The sequence below is a fragment of the Odocoileus virginianus genome, chromosome X, assembly GCF_023699985.2.
Source record: "Odocoileus virginianus isolate 20LAN1187 ecotype Illinois chromosome X, Ovbor_1.2, whole genome shotgun sequence".
NCBI lineage: Eukaryota > Metazoa > Chordata > Mammalia > Artiodactyla > Cervidae > Odocoileus > Odocoileus virginianus.
This window is the reverse complement of record NC_069708.1, coordinates 43699762-43714939: the sequence shown is the minus strand read 5'-3', so window position 1 is coordinate 43714939 and position 15178 is coordinate 43699762. Positions and strand designations below refer to the sequence as shown.

The following is a 15178-nucleotide window of genomic DNA, read 5'->3' as shown; positions in this document are numbered from 1 at the left end:
TCATCAGTCTCTTGGATTGAAAAACAAATTTAAAAATGCACCAAAACAAATATACAACTTAAACGTTTTTTTCACTATTTTTGACTAGGTTCAGGGTGCTAGGAAAACATTTCAACCAGTGTAATATACTTGTGAATATTAGAAAAGTTGAATTTTCACAGCATAATTACTGTCAGCAGGTTGCCAATTAATTGTTAGAAATTCTTTTACGTGAAGACTACAGATGCATTTAATTATACTGAAGGGCTAGTGAAAGAGCATAGGAAATTTAAAAAAATCTGTATAGATGATGAGGCTTTATGGAAATGGATCAACTTTTTGCAATTGTAAGTTTACTAAATGGTCAATCTCTAAGTAGCACATGGGAAAGTATCAGAAAATTTCTCTAGCTTAGGGAAATGCCCAGTTGATTTTCTGAACAACTGTTTTGGAAATAAGTTAGATCTTTTGAAATGTTGTGTTTAGGTTTGTTTAGCTCATGTTATTAAATATTCCCATTAGTATAATTATTAGTGAGTTTACAAGGAAGCAAGAACTCACAAATGGCTTACCTCAATTACTCTGATGTTTATATGTTGAAAAGAATATTTCTTGCAGAAACACTTATTTCCTATTAAATATGGCTTAAATCTCTGTCCTAATGTTATTGTCTTTTTTAGTACACAAAAAGTATTTGTGTATTGTAAAGTGTAGTTGAGTCAAAGATTTGTTACTCAGGGCAGATTAACAAATTTTCATCTACCAAAAATGTATTAAATGATTTTTTAAAATACTAGAATTTGTTGATGTTTAAAAACTTTTATTTAGCCTTTCTTTTTAATCTAGCAACCTGATTTGTGATAACTTTCCTAAGTGCACCTTGTACATAAGGGAATATAGGAGAGAGAATACAGGCTGACATTTCTCATCCAATTTTAGGGTCTATCTTGATAATTCCTATTTAAAACCGTAATAACACCATTTATAAGGCAATGTATAAGAGGAATGACAATCTTAGGAGAAAACTATTTGCAAAAGAAATGAATAAGTAATTCAGAAGAATATTTTTATAGGTTAGTCTTTTGGCTAATATATATGAAAAATGGTCTCCTATACTACTAATAAAAGGAAAAAAAAAAGGTGAACATTAAAATAAGAAGATACTGCTATTTACCTGTTTTGTTGGCAAAGTAAAATTTAAAATTTTCCATCATCATTCCAAACTGTGAAGAAAATACCTGACCATGTGCTGCAAGTGGAAAGGTATAATGGTATACATTTTCAGGAGTATGATTTGGCAATATTTAATAAAAACCTTTAAAATGTGCATATCCTTTCACCTGGCAAATCTTCAAGGAATTTTTCTTAAGGAAATAATAGTGAGCAAAAACAGTTATAGGAGTGTTCATTTTGGTGATGCTTACAATACTGAGATTTCTGAAACAATTTAAATGTCCAAAAAGAGGGGTTTCAATTTATAAGCTATTGTTCATCCATACAGTTGAATAATGTAAAGGCGTTTAAAATAATAATCTATGCTGACATTGAAAGGTAGCTAAGATAAATTGTTTAACGAAAAACATCTCAAGATATGGAAATGTATGCATATATATGTAAATTATATGTAGTACAAAAAAATGTTGATGCTAGTTATCTATGTGTAATGGAGTTTTAGGTAATTTATATTCATGGTTTTTGGTATTCTAAATTTTATATAATGATCAGAACTTACTGTTGTGATCAGAAAAGAGAGCAGGAGAGATAGGAACATTTTAGAATTATAAACAATTATGTGGTTGTGTAGAGTCAGAAAACAAATGAGGAATTGTGAAGGTGCCATAAGGCACATATTTGAGCTATGTAATGTTGGAAACTAATGTTTAAAAGTATATACACAAGTGTCGTTTTCTTCCCAGTGATCACCTTAAGACCAAACACTTACTCCAATTATGCTGACACCAACAGAATGTTAAAGATGATCTACTTCCTCATTTTATAGGTGAGAAATCTTGGGCTCACTGCATCTAAAAACCATCTAAGATCACGCAACAGCCAGGTAATGAGAGGTTTACAAAACCACAATTCTTTCCCTTTCCATTATTGGGATAATTAACTATTACTACAAAGCCAAGTTTTTCCAACCTCTCTGACCTTCAGTGGCTGCTTTTCCTTTTAAATATTCAAATAACCTAGCCTCAGCATTCCTTCCCCCATGTTACCTAACTAACCTAATCAAGTAACCTAGTCTCTGCCCAGTTTCCGTTCTAAGTATTTCCTAGAAATACTAGAGAATGCTTGGTCATATATTCCAAAAGTGTGCCTGATGGTCGTTAATCAGTTCTTTCTTAAGGAATGTGCTTCACTTTTTGACTGGTCATATTGTGCTGTCTTACAACTTTTTCTTCACTCTACTGCCTCTTACCCAACCCACATTACACTAAGAATGAACACATCACTCTAGAAATTAAACCCCTAAACACAGTTCACATCTGAGTCTTAAATGCTTAATGATACTTTATTGATGGTTTGGGAATGGCAGAAGAAAATTATCAGAAGGAAAAAGGAAATTAAAAAAAAAATTGGTTTGTATTGGAGTGTAGTTGCTTTACCGTGTGCTAATTTCTTGCTATACAGCAAAGTAAATCCACCATATATATACATGCATACCCTATTTTTTTGGATTTACTTCCCCTTTGTGTTACCAGAGTACTGACTGGAGGTCCCTGTGCTATCAGTAGGTTCTTGTTACTTATCTGCTTTATACATAGTGGTGTGTACATGTCAATCTCAATCTCCCAATTCACCCTACCCACCCTTCCTATGCCTGTGCCCCCATCCCATATGTTCATTTTCTATGTCTGCACAACTGGATCTTTTTTTTTTTTTTAAGAAAAAGGAAATTTAAAAACTAGCCATCAAAGGTCCATTGTCTATCCATTTGAACAGGGGTCCCTGAATTGCAGTCCTCCCTGATGCCATATATCTTGCAAGCACCAGCTTATTTCCCACACTGGGGTTTCTTGACCCCCTTCTTCATTACAGGTGATTAAGGTCCCCATTGTTCTTGGAGATTAGAGGAAAAAGGAGTTTCTTCCTCTCTCCTTGTCAAAGGACTATTGTTTTGCCAATGGGAAAGTTAAAAGCCTCATTTTCTTCATCAGAAACTCCATCACTGCCACAACAATGTTCCAGATAGAATTTTTTTTTTTTTTTTTTTTTACTCTGGAGAATTTTTTTTTCATTTATTTTTATTAGTTGGGGGCTAATTACTTTACAATATTGTAGTGGTTTTTGCCATACATTGACGTGAATCAGCCATGGGTTTACATGTGTTCCCCATCCCTATCCCCGCTCCCGCCTCCCTCTCCATACCATCCCTCTGGGTCTTCCCAGTGCACCAGCCCTGAGCACTTGTGTCATGCATCCAACCTGGTCTGGTGATCTGTTTCACCCTTGATAGTATGCTTGTTTCAATGCTATTCTCTCAGAACATCCCACCCTCGCCTTCTCCCACAGAGTCCAAAATTCTATTCTGTACATCTGTGTCTCTTTTTCTGTTTTGCATATAGGGTTATCGTTACCATCTTTTTAAATTCCATATATATGTGTTAGTATACTGTTTTGGTCTTCATCTTTCTGGCTTACTTCACTCTGTATAATGGGATCCAGTTTCATCCATCTCATTAGAACTGATTCATATGAATTCTTTTTAATGGCAGATAGAATAATTTTAATAGTACATTTCTCAGTCTGTTCTTTATATATACATAGAATACATTAATTTACTTCTGTGAACCAGCAACTTCAGTTCAGTTCAGTCATTCTGTCGTGTCTGACTCTTTGTGACCCTATGGACTTAAGCACGCCAGGCTTCCCTGTCCATCACCAACTCTCGGAACTTGCTCAAACTCATGTCCATTGAGTCAGTGACAACATACTACCATCTCATCCTTTGTCATCCTCTTCTTTTCATGCCTTCAATCTTTCCAAGCATCAGGGTGTTTTCCAGTGAGTCAGTTCTTTGCATCAAGTGGCCAAAGTATTGGAGCTTCAGCTTCCACATCAGTCCTTCCAATAAATATTCAGGACTGATTTCCTTTAGGATTGACTGGTTTGATATCCTTGCAGTCCAAGGGACTCTCAAGAGTTTTGTCCAACACCACAGTTCAGAAACATCAATTCTTCAGTGCTCAGTTTTCTTTATGGTCCAACTCTGACATCCATAACGACTGGACAAACAATAACTCTGACTAGAAGGACCTGTGTCAGCAAAATAATGTCTCTGCTTTTTAATATGCTGTCTGGGTTGATCATAGCTTTTCTTTCAAGAAGCAAGCGTCTTTTTAATTTCATGGCTGCAGTCACCATTTGCAGAGATTTTGGAGCCCAAGAAAATAGAATCTGTCAGTTTCCATTGTGTCCCCATGTATTTGCCATGAAGTGGTGGGACTGGATAACATGATCTTAGTTTTTTTGAATGTTGAGTTTTAAGCCAGCTTTTTCACTCTCCTCTTTCACTTTCATCAAGAGACTCTTTAGTTCTTCTTCGCTTTCTGCCATAAGGGTGATGTTATTTGCATATCTGAGGTTATTGATATTTCTCCTGGTAATCTTGATTCCAGCTTGTGCTTCATCCAGTCCAGCATTTTGCAGGATGTACTCTGCATATGAGTTAAACAATCAAGGTGACAATATAGAGCCTTGTCATACTCCTTCCCCAATTTGGAACCAGTCCATTGTTCCAAGTCTAGATCTAATTGTTGCTTCTTCACCTGTATACAGATTTCTCAGGAGGCAAGTAAGGTGGTCTGGTATTCCCATCTCTTTAAGAATTTTCCACAGTTTCTTGTGATCCACACAAAGGCTTTAGTGTAGTCAGTGAAGTAGAAGTAGAAGTTTTTTGGAATTCTCTTGCTTTTTCTATGATCTTTTGCTTTTTCTATTAACCAACTACTCTCCTTTCTTAAGCCCTCTGAAGTTATTATTTTGTGAACCAACAAAGTTTTTTCAGTTACAAGGCCTAAATAATCTTTTCAGTTGCTTCTTTTTTGTTCTCTTTATTTCAGTTTGTCTCTCACTTTTTCTAGTGTTCTACTTTCTCTCTAACTTTGTCTATCTTCACTTCTCTTCCTCTCCTCTTTTCACATGTTCTGTTGCTTTTTTTTTTTTTACATTTTATTTTAATTTTTTATTTATTTTTTATTTTTTCCATTTATTTTTATTAGTTGGAGGCTAATTACTTTACATGCTTTTTTGTTCCTAGACAAATGATTAAGTCATTTTTGACTTGGTTACTCCTTTTCTATTCCATTTTTTAATAGTTACTGTACTATAATATATAAAGATGAATTGAAATTCTCAGACAAGGGGATTGTTTTTACTTCTAGATTATGATAAATTTGCCAATTAATCTGGTTCTGAATATCTCAGATGAGAAGACTTCCTAACAGAGACACTGTCTTCATAAAGCTACAAAATACACTAACAGCAGAACCCTTAGTAGCAGAAAATGCCTGAAAAATTTAAACATCCCCAGTATAGAAATAAAAATAGAGTATATAATGATATTGAACATACCTTCTTCTAGATTCATCTCTTTAAGACTCCCAGTTCTCTTGTTATTATATTTTTTATAATTGCTAAATACCTGCAACAAGTTTATGACTTTTATTTTAAATAATACTAAAGTAAAAGTAACACATATTTTTTCCTCTCTACTCTCCCTTTCCTCCCTCTTCATGATCATAATGGAAAAATCAAGAAATCCTCTCCTTCCTGCAACCCTCAGAAGTTATTATTTTGTTGTTCTATCCTTTTGAAAATAATAGCTTTTTTGAGAGACAGTTCATGGACGTTGCCATTTACTTTTACAATATATTAATACAATCTAGTAGTTTTTAGTATATTTACAAAATTGTGAAGCAATCACCATGATCAACATTTTTTTTAATCACATGAAAAAAATCCTATACCTACTAGTGGTCACTCCTTATTTCCCCCAGTTCTCCTTTCCTCCAGCCCTAGGCAGCCACTAATTTACTACCTGTCTCTATAGATTTTCCTGTTTTGGAAATTTCTTTTTTTTTTTTTCCATTTATTTTTATTAGTTGGAGGCTAATTACTTTACATCATTACAGTAGTTTTTGTCATACATTGAAATGAATTAGCCATGGATTTACATGTATTCCCCATCCCGGTCCCCCCTCCCACCTCCCTCTCCACCCGATCCCTCTGGGTCTTCCCAGTGCACCAGGCCAGAGGACTTGTCTCATGCACCCAACCTGGGCTGGTGATCTGTTTCACCCTAGATAATATACATGTTTCAATGCTGTTCTCTTGAAACATCCCACCCTCGCCTTCTCTCAGAGTCCACAAGTCTGTTCTATACATCTGAGTCTCTTTTTCTGTTTTGCATATAGTGTTATCGTTACCATCTTTCTAAATTCCATACATATGTGTTAGTATACTGTAATGGTCTTTATCTTTCTGGCTTACTTCACTCTGTATAATGGGTTCCAGTTTCATCCATCTCATTAGAACTGATTCAAATGAATTCTTTTTAATGGCCTGTTTTGGAAATTTTATATAAATAGAATCATATATAATGTGGCCTTTTATGACTGGCATTTTTTCACTTACCACAATGTTATCAAAGATCATCCATTTTGTATCATGAGTTAATATTTCACTTCTCTTAATGGCTAAATATATTCCATTGTATGGATATATCACATTTTCTTGTATACTGTGGTGACATTTGTGTGCTTCCACTTTTGGCTATTATGAATAATGCTACTATGAACATTTATGTGTGCATGTGTTTTCATTTCTCTTGAGTATATATCTAGAAGCAGACTGCTGGGTCATGTGATAACTCTGTTTAACCTTTTGAGAAAATGACAGGCTGTGTTCAAAGGTGGTTGCATCATTTTACATTCCTACCAGCTAAATATGAGGGATCCATTTCTCTGTATCTTTTCCAATACTTGTTATTATCTCTGTTGTGGATTCCAGTGGTTCTAGAGAGTGTGAAATGGTTTCTCAACATGATGAGGGATTCAGTCATATATATACACACACACACACACATACATACATACACATATTATTTTTTAAGGTATTCTTTTCCATTATGGTTTATCATATATTACATTATATAATTATCTGTGCTAAATGCTAGGAACTTAAGGTTTATTTATTCCATATATAATAGCTTACATCTGCTAACCCCAGTCTCCCATTCTGTCTCTTAGTCCCCTCCATCTTAGTAACCACCAGTCTATTCTTTATGTGTGTGTCTGTGTCCGTTTCTTAGATAGGTCCCTTTGTGTCATATTTTAAATTCCACATGTAAGTGATATTATATAGTATTTATGTCTTTCTCTTTCTGACTTATTTGATTTAGTATGATAATCTCTATTTTATCCATGTTGCTGCAAATGGCAATATTTCATTTTTTATGGCTGAGTAGTATTCCATTGCATGTATGTACCACATCTTCTTTACCCATTCCTCTGATGAAGGACGTTTAGGTTGTTTCCATGTCTTGATTGTTGTGAATAGTGCTGCTATGAACATAAGAATGCATGTATTTTTTTGGATTAGAGTTTTGTCCAGATATATGCCCAGGAGCCAGTTTGCTGGACCATATGATAATTCTATTTTTAGTTTTTTTTGAGGAACCTCCATTCTGTTTTTCATAGTGGCTATATCAACTTATATACCCACCAGTATTGTCGGAGGGTTCCCTTTTCTCCACACCATCACCAGAATTTGTTGTTTGTATTAATAGATTTTTAAAGATGGCCATTCTGACTGGTATGAGGTGGTACCTCATTGTAGTTTTGATTTACATTTCTCTAATAATTAGAGATGTTAAATATCTTTCCATGTGCCTGTTGACTGTTTGTATTTCTTCTTTGCAGAATGTTTGTTTAGATCTTCTGCCAGTTTTTTTCTGTTTTTGTTGTTAAGTTGTATTTGTATATTTTGGAAATTAAACCCTTGTCAATCACATTGTTTGCACGTATTTTTCCCCCCATTCTGTAGTTTGTCTTTCTGTTTCTTTATGGCTTCTTTGGCTATACAAAAACTTGTGAGTTTGATATGTCTTTTTTTTTTTTTATTTTCATTTGTTTTTATTTCTGTTGCCTTGGGAGACTGACCTAAGAAAACATTGGTGCAATTTATGTCAGAATTTTGCCTATGATCTCTTCTAGGAGTTTTATGTTGCCATGTCTTATGTTTAAGTATTTAAGCCATTTTGAGTTTATTTTTGTGTATTTTTTGTGAGATGGTGTGTTATTTTTGATTTAAATGTGGCTGTCTAACTTTTCCACCACTTACCAAAGAGACCTTTTCCCTTTGTATATTCTTGCTTCTTTTGTCAAAGATTAATTGACCTTAAGTGTGTGTGCTTCCTTTTGATAATAATAACCATCAGTTCAATCCCTGGCCAGGGAACTAGATTCCACATACCACAACATATATATATATATTTACATGCACACACACACGCATACACACACACAAAGTATATGCCTAAGAATTTCTATGTGGAAATTCTGATCAAATAATGATGGAATTTTGGGTGCAGTTTTACAAAATAGACAACTTTATCATTACCTGTCATAAAACAACTCCTGTTCTTGAGTTTCTAAGCAAAGGAAACTTATTAATGACCTTACATTCCAGTTGCTCAAGTAGATCATTGCTTGTATTTTTACTAAAGTTAAAATTCATGCATGGATAAGCTTTAAATTTTTTCTTTGCATGCACAGATGTATGTTATTTGCAAAATGTCCATACTATTTTTATATTCATCACTCTAGAGTGACTCTGACCTGGGATTCAAATACATATTGCTTTCTCAGTTATTAGTTGTGTCATTTTGGGCAAGGTAATCACTTTTAAAACTATTGGATATATAGAATTATGAATCATATCTCAGCCCATATTCTTTATACTATTAATAAAATACTATACTATATTAATAAAAGTTAATAACTGTTCTACTTATTAACTTTTGCAATTAAATTATACATATATACATAGAGGAAATATTTCAGATCATTGAGTCTATTGTGAGGCACTTGTTAGAAGGTAAAGAGTTTACATTTTAACAAAAAGTTCAGAGTATTAGGAATTAGTAGCTCAAATATTTCTAGACTTTGGAGCTCAAATGTAGTTCTAATTGCTATTTGAAAAAAAAAAAAAAACTTTAAAAACAACTTCAAGCCATTATATTGTCCACCTATGTGAAAATACAGGAATGTTGTTACAGGAGATCTTCTCCAGGCAAGTAACATACCTGCTAAACAAAATGTTTCCATGCATATTTCATGAGAAATATATTCTGTGTCACAATACATTTTCTATTGCTTATTATCAACTCTGACTAGAGAATTTGGCCAGCAGGTCTTATTCTCTGTGACTGAGATGACTGGGTAGGGTGGTAGCACTGTGGTTTTTAGAATTCTTGCAATCTTCAGGATTAGACTGGACCATGGTAAATGAATATAGCTGAATATATTATTCCTATTTTACTATCCAGTGTGCATGACTATGCAGATGTAGCTTAATAATACTAGCAACACCATATCTTCTCTAAATTCTTTAATACTTTAATACTTTCATGATGAGTATGTTTCATAGACATGTTCCATTTTATGGAATATACTGGCAGGAGATGAATCTTTTCCTAGAAGCTGGGACTTAGGATCTTTTTCAAAGTCTCTGAAGTACAAATTTGCTTAAAGATGTGTGTTCAAGTCGAAGATTTCCAGATTAGAAGCATGTCAGAAAAACAAGTCCTATCAAATATCACTTTGCCACCCACCCCCCCCCCCCCCGCCAGTTAACACGTTCTCTGCATGTGACAAGGTTTTAATAAAGGGAAAGCTTTGATATTTAAAGGGAAACATTCATGGAGATACTAGTGTGGAGGAAGGGTTTTCTAGGCAGTAATTATTATCCAATTGAGTAAATTCTAGCTTCTTTCACATGGTAGAAGCCACAAAGTACATTTACAAGAACATACATAGGCATTCTGGCATGGTATTCTGTATTTGTCAGTGTCTCTGTAAGTCACAGTATTCTTATAATTTCTCTGTTGTAACATTTCTTTCAATCTTATTGACCCTTGGATCTGCATATGCAACTTTTAGAGAACCTATGGATAACGTTTAATAAGATGCAGCTTCTAAATATCAGGAAAAAATAGAGTGCACCTACTGTGATCCACCTTGATGCAGGGAAAGATTGAGGGCAGGAGGGGAAGGGGATGACAAAGGATGAGATGGCTGGATGGCATCGCCGACTCAATGGACATGGGTTTGGGTGGACCCCGGGAGCTGGTGATGGACAGGGAGGCCTGGCGTGCTGTGGTCCATGGGGTCGCAGAGAGTCGGACACGACTGAGCGACTGAACTGAACTGAACTGTGATCCAGAAAGTATATTGGTACAAGCAAATTGTTTTCCATACTCCTGCTGCAGTTTTCTGCCTTTTTTTTTCTCTTTAAATCTACACTAGCAGTAAATGTGGGATTGAATGCCTAGAAACTTCAGGAAAGAATACTTGACTGACAGATAATTGATCCTGTCATGACTATGTGAACTTGGTAAGATTTTAACCTCTGAGCCAGGGAAGCATCATTTATTAATCAGTTCACGTGAGTCTGCTAAGAAGCTGAAATTTAGCCTAGAATATTCTAGTTATCTATATTATTATTGATGTGAAAAATCCTAGTATACTTGTATGAGTAGTAGAATGAAAACAGGGAAAATAAAGTGATGTTATTTAGTGAGTGATAATTATATTTTATAACTTTAAAATTAAATCATCACTAAGGAAGCTTGATTTCTTATTTGCATAAAAGGATATACAGTGTTGATGGGTGTTTTGGAATATTCATCTGGAAGGTGTCTCAAATTATTTCCTGAGAAATGCGGTCTTGAAACCTCACAATCATTTTGCCTGCTTCTCTTTCACAACCCCTTCCCAATGAATGGATTGCTAAGCGTGTTCTAATATTTCATTTATATCAACTCTCAAGTATATTCCTTTCCCTTAAGGGACATACACTTTAGAAGTTGGCTGTCTGAATTTGAATTCCAACTTGGGCCTCTACTAATTGCATAAATCTTGAAGAAATACTTAACCTTTCTATATCTCAATTTCTTTGTCTATAAAATGGATTTAATAATGATGCTTGCTTCATGAGATGGTTGTGCTTCTGTATATCCCACAGTATAGAGCCAGGTTTGATTCGGCATGAATTTACTCAATGAATGAATGCCTCTCTATCCAAATTTTAAAAAATGAACCATCTGAATTTAATACTGTGACCCAGGGATTATTGAACAAAGATTTTTACTACTTGGCCTTAGAATGTTGCCCTCATTTCGTATAATATGTGTGATTTGAATTTCTCCCCCTTTTTAAGAGAGTCAATGGAACCATCACAGCTGCAGTTATTTTTATTGCATGCTTATAAGGTGTCCAGCACAGAGTTAGACAGTATATAGAATATGGAAGAAATATATGCTGCACACCCTGTACTTAATGATCTCACCCTCTAATTAGGAAGGCAGGAAACAAATCCTGTATGCATGAAGGTTTTTCCTTAAGTAGCAAAATAAAAACATCTGAAGGATACACAAAAAACTATCAGCAGTAATTACTGGAGTGAGGAAAAGGGGGAAGTTTACTGCTTGTTGATACACTTTCATACATTGTTGTTATTACTGTTTCTCTACTGTTTGTTACTTTAATGTATTCATATAAAATCATCAAATTCAGTATTAAAATATGGGATATAAAATATGGTATAGTTATATTCCACTTTTTAGCACAGAGTGTAAGTGCATTTCCAAGGAAGGAGTGAGCTGCTTTCACAATTTACATGGAAAACTTTTGTGGAGTACCTCAATACCCTCATAGCTCAGTTGGTAAAGAATCTGCCTGCAATGCAGGAAACCCCGGTTCAATTCCCGGGTCAGGAAGATCTGCTGGAGAAGGGATAGGCTACCCATTCCAGTATTCTTGGGCTTCCCTTCTGGCTCAGCTGGTAAACAATCTGACTGCAATGTGGGAGACCTGGGTTCGATACCTGGGTTGGTAAGATCCCCTGGAGATGGGAAAGGCTACCCACTCCAGTATTCTGGCCTGGAGAAATCCATAGACTGTATGTATAGTCCATGGGGTTGCAAAGAGTTGGACACAACTGAGCAACTTTCATGTCACTTCACTTCACTTCCCCAGTACCGTAAATGAGACTGAAATAATTTGGACTCAGCTTAACAGCACACACATGCATCATTGCTTGTAATTCTTTTTATATTACTAGAACACAAATCTGATAAATACTATATGACATTGAACTGTTTGATTTCTTTACCTTTTCCATATATATACATATACATATATATATATATCCATACATGCATTTTAGGTTGACCAAGTTGAATTTATCATGTTTAAATTGTGTACATATATATACACATACACACTTATATCCAAATTCCTTGCTAAGAGAGTAAGATATTAATTACATATTTATAATAGGAAGTAATGTATTTAGTCTAGATGTGACATCAATTTGAATTTAGGGAAAAAAGCTACTTTGAAATCAGATTTAAGGGTTCATTGCTTTAAAGTTTTGTTTTTAAAAATAAGGATTTTAATATTATACAGAAATAACTGAATTTGAGAGATATAATAAATAGCTAGTAGGACCCATAGATTTAGTTCTACTCAAAAGGTATTTATTATTATCTAGTATGTGCTTGTTTTAATAGTCATGGAGCACTTCCTATATGCCAAGTTCTGTACTAAGTACTTAGCAATTCAGCACTTAGTACTTCCCATACTGTGTTAGTTAAATGGGAAATAGTGTGACATTGCAGGTAGAAATGAGTATAGGAGGCATGGACGGACTCAGTGTGCCAGAGACATGACATCATTTTCTGTAACAACATGATCTCTGCTTTTTAGTCTCCATTCCATAGGGATAGTGGACATGTAAACTCTTATGTTTAAGGTTCTGTATTCTGTAGAGTTTGTGTCATACATTTAGGGTCTTAAGCTGTCCCAGTATTTTAGCTGAGATATTTTGGTCTTCAGATACTTGGCCATACAGATACCACTGAGTTGCCGATTATCCTAGCCTAAGTAACTGTCAGGTATGGGGGAAAACAGCTAATTTTGTGCCAAACCTGGACAACAAGGATCTTTGTTGAAGTTTGATTGTTCTGTGCCAAGGATCTCACCCACCCCACAGCCATTCCTCTGCAGGATTTGTTATCATCCCTCTCTGGGACTTGTTACCTCTTCAACAGTGCTGATAAAAAGCAGAAGTCAGGGAACCTCAGGCATCTTTCTCTCTCCTCCTCCAGACATTGAGGTTTTCTTCCCGCCAGCTTTGTATGTATTTGGCCAGACTTCAGAGGTATCTGGGAATCTAATTTTTTCAGTACAATATAGTAGCCAGAGGCTCAGGCCTTAGAATCAGATAAAATTGAAGTTCAAATTCCCATCTCCACCATCTACTGTCTATATGACTGGGGGCGAGTTCTTACTTCTCTGGATCCTCATCTTTAAATTGTACATTTTAAAAATATCTATTTTGTAGGGATATTGTAGGATATAAGATAATGAACACACATGAAAGGCTTGTTAAAGGTGGTATTCAAGGAATAGTAGCTATTCCAGGAAATATAAAATAACCTCACCTTAAAAGATTGGAGACCACAAAATAGACCATGTCTTATTTTACTAAAGACTTTGAAGGAAAAAAAAAAAAAAAGACTTTGAAGGATTATAACAAGCTAGAGGTACTATTGAAAATAAGTTAAAGGCCCTGATCCTTTTTTACACTGCTTTAAATTACTGCTTAAGTTACTTGATCTTATGCAGTGTTCGATTTGTCTTTTCTTTGATCGAGGCCCACATGGTTGATGATAAAATTTTCAAGTTTGAAACTCTTCCAGTCTTTAAGAAGTATGGTAATAGATTGGCTAGGCTGCTAGAAATTATCGCCCATTAATATGCTTGAGACAAAATATGTGCTTGTTAATGGGGTGATATCACTAGATTGTGAATATCTATAATAAAATCAATAAGGGAGGAGTAGCTGTATTGTATATCTTTCTGGTGTGTTTTTAGAAAGGCTAGAAAGAGGCTATAAATATTAAGTCATTAAAGAAAGATGTACTTGTATAAAAAGGCTAAGGGATAGAGATGAAGTGGAGGCAGAAGTGGCGCATGTTTCTCTGAGTACTGAAAACAAAACAAAAAACAGGCCAGGAATTATTTTAATTTTTGATAGTTATATATAAGATTTTGTTTCCTCCCTTCTTTGAATATACGTGTTTCTTAATGGCATATGCTTAGAGACATGTCAATAAGGCATGTTAGCTCAGCTGCACATTCTAAATCTAACCCAAATATCACTAACTCAATATTCATATATAAAAAAATACCATTGTAGTGAGGTCAGTTATTACTGAGTACCTTGTTGGCAGTTTATTTCAAAGATAGTAATTTTGTCATTAGAAATACTAATGTTAAGTAGGTTAATGTGCTGATTGATGACTTAACTGGTTAAAAAATGTATCAGTTGTTGAAGTCAATTTACATTGACAAAGAACTGTTAAATATTGAGGTGGATTGAGATATAATCGTATTTTACTATTTCCCATTCTAACATACAGTCTTGAGTTTTGGCTGTTGAAAGTGAGGGAAGCGAGAAAAAGAAGAGTAAATTGCTGTTAATAAATGGATCTTTAGATGGTAAGTCCTATCCTTTGTCATTGACATGCTTTCAGATTGCCTTTTACTAACCATTCAAAATAGCAACACTTCTCTAACAGATTATTTTGGGGAAAGACATCACTAAGAGAATAGGGATGATGGAATGAAGATGTAAAGAAATGATAAATGTATTTTATAAGTAATTAAAGTATTTTGTTCTCCTTGGGGTGCTATTCTAAACAAAAATATGTCTATAAGAGACTTGAACATTAGGTCACCAAATATATGCTCTCCAAAGTACCCTCAGTACAACTTTTATTACTTTCCCTCATTTATAAGTATTTGTTCCCTATTATTCCTACTAAGATCCATAACTTCCCCAGATCATACAATAAAGCCTGGGATATAGGTGGTGGTGACAAATGAAAGTGAACTTTAGATAAACT

At 34.6% G+C, this 15178-nt stretch overlaps 1 long non-coding RNA gene across 3 annotated transcripts in view; it reads left to right on the top strand.

Moving 5' to 3' along the window:
• LOC139033173 (uncharacterized) overlaps positions 1–15178 on the top strand; it is a 417354-nt gene that overhangs the window by 22631 nt on the left and 379545 nt on the right. The window contains exon 4 of one of the 3 annotated variants that reach the window (XR_011485798.1): positions 1979–2046. The exons of the other annotated variants lie outside the window; for them this stretch is intronic. This is a non-coding gene — a long non-coding RNA (uncharacterized lncRNA). Of the gene's footprint in view, positions 1–1978; positions 2047–15178 lie in introns of those variants that run through there. 3 annotated transcript variants of the gene reach the window in all.